Consider the following 2,919-nt stretch of genomic DNA (forward strand, 5'->3'; position numbering starts at 1 on the left):
GTTGGACCAACACTCACGACGAGCATTGGCCCGGGGGGGGGATAAAATAAAGATGACCCTCGAGAGCGCGACTCCCAAGGGAAAAAGGGCTAGGTGAGGCAAATGTAAAACCAAGGTTGGGCCTTGCTGGAGGAGTTTTATTCAAAGCGAACTGTCAAGGGGGTCCCATAAATCACCCGACCGCGTAAGGAACGCAAAATCCGGGAACATAACACCGGTATGACGGAAACTAGGGCGGCAAGAGTGGAACAAAACACCAGGCATAAGGCCAAGTCTTCCACCCTTTACCAAGTATATAGATGCATTAATAGTATAAGAGATATTGTGATATCCCAACCAAAAATCCTGTCCACCATGGAGCAATCTTCAACTTCACCTGCAACTAGCAACGCTATAAGAGGGCTGAGCAAAGCGGTAACATAGCCAAACAATGGTTTGCATAGGAAATTTGTCAAAGGTTAGAGGTTCATGGCAATATGGGAGGCTTGATGAGCAAAAGATAGGTAAAGCAGCATAGAGATAAAACGAAGCAACTAGCATAGCAATGATAGTAGTGAGATCCAGGGTGGCGGTCATCTTGCCTGAAATCCCGCAAGGAAGAAGAACGAGTCCATGAAGAAGACGAACGGATGAAGCGACGAAGACGAACCAAGCGTAGACGAACGAATCCTCACGATCGCAACGATACGGGAACTATCGAGAAGAAGCACACAACATGGTAAACACACCACACATAGACAAGACATGATGCAAAACAAGCATGATGCATGACAAAGCTATATGAAGCTACTCATGGCAAGAGATGATGCAAACAAGAGCAACACATCAAGGCAAGTTTAAATGAGGCCGGGAACAACATATAACAATTCTGGTAAGTCCTCATATGCATATTTCGAAATTGGTCCAGATCTGAATAAACCTTATGTTCAAGTTGTTAAACAGCAAGTTAAGATGCACAAAGAAGATCTACACGAGATTCTAGTCAAGTTACATGTAAAGTTCATTTAGTTCGGAGTTATGGCCTAGAAGATATGAGCAAAACAAGTTAAACATGGCATTGATGCAAAATGCACTCAAACATCAAGCAAACACCTCAAAACAAGGATGCAACATGATAATATGAAGCTGCATGCAAATCTAAGCAAGTTTCATATAGAGCTCACTCAAAACGGAGCAACGGTTCAACACACACACACACACACTACAAGTTATAGCAACAATCTGTCCAAAACAGCAACTAGGCATATTGCAAGCATCAAAACTACATGCTACAGCACCCCAACATAATAACTAAAGGCATGGGCATGATGTACAGGTAAAGCATAACAAAACCTGAACACTGAGCTATCTTCAGAAATCAATAGAACATGCTCAAACACACATGGTAAGATTGCAAGTAATAACAATTCAGACTTTGCAGAAAATTACATCAGGTTGCAATGTTTAGAGCTATCAAACAACATGTTACAGGAACTTATAATGGCAAACAAAGGCATGGCATGAATCTACTAATTTCATAGATCAAAAGTCCCTTACTGACCATAAGTCAAAAGGATCAAAAAATATGATGGCACCCACGTAACCATGGCAAGTTATAATACAGATTCAAACATGGCAGAAACAGAATTATGAAGGCATGTAGATGAGCTTGTACTACTCACCACAGAGCAAAATATAGCATGGCAAGGCAACCAACAGTAAGAAGACATGTTCGTGAAGCTAAGCATGGCAAGAGCAAGTCCATAGGGTGCATGTATCACTAGTAACAATCATGGTAACAACTGAACTTAATGTTAACAGGCTGACAGCAACATTATCAAGCAACTTGGGAGCAAGGAAACAACAAGCTACAGCAAGCTATAAATGCAACCAGGGGCATGGATGGTTAGAGGATGACATTTAGAACAAAGCATATTTAGTGATCATCTCCAGATTATGCATAGAATGACTTGTAGAAGCAGGTTTACATAGTATCACGAAATAAGAGATTCAGCCTAGCAAAACAGCAACAGCAAGTACACTACTTAACAAGCTCGATTCACTCACAACAAGTCATTGCATGACAAGATAAGCATAGCATTAGAAAGAAGACATGTTTGTGAAACAAACCAAGGCAAGAACAAGTTCATAGCATGCAAGGATCAACTACAACAACCTTGGCAAAATTGAATAACAAGTAAACAATCTGCTAGGAAACATTTTGAAGCAAAAGTAGAGCACGAAAATGACATCCTAGACTACTCCATAATTGCACCCAGAGGCATGAATGGATAGAGAAAAACCATATGTTCAAAACACCCTTACTGAAGTATCTCAAAATATACAGGGATCTCTCTGTAGCAACATGTTTACATGGCATCAAAATAACAGCAGAACAGGGACTAAAATCAGCAACATTACGAAGCCTAGTTTGCATGCTTGTGCTAGTCACCACATTGATCACAAAAATACATGGTAAGCACCTCTGTAAAGAAGACATAGCATAGATCAAAACACATATAGACATCAACCTCATAGGATGCACACGATAAATGTAGCAAAAATGACAAAAGAGCTATTTCTGTTAACAGACAGCAGACAACATCACGAAGCACTCTTGCAACGATGATTCAGGCATCAAGATGACCTTAAATGAATATGATGCAATGGAATAAAATGAAGTACTCATTCAGGCGAACAATTTGACATATTACACGCACAAAACGGAGCTACGGATGCAGAGATACAATGCGATGAACATGACATGAAAGTCAACCTCTGGCAGATCTGAATCCGGCACGGTTCTCGAGGTTCGCCGGAGTTGCGGGGAATGGCCGGAGAAGGGCCGGCTGAGGCGGATCTAGCCCTCCCGCGGCTGGATCCGGTCGGGGAGGAGGAGGCGCGGACGGCAAGGGCGAGCCGGCGGCGGGATCCGGTCGG

This window comes from Triticum dicoccoides, chromosome 3B (assembly GCF_002162155.2).
Source record: "Triticum dicoccoides isolate Atlit2015 ecotype Zavitan chromosome 3B, WEW_v2.0, whole genome shotgun sequence".
In the NCBI taxonomy this organism is placed as follows: domain Eukaryota; kingdom Viridiplantae; phylum Streptophyta; class Magnoliopsida; order Poales; family Poaceae; genus Triticum; species Triticum dicoccoides.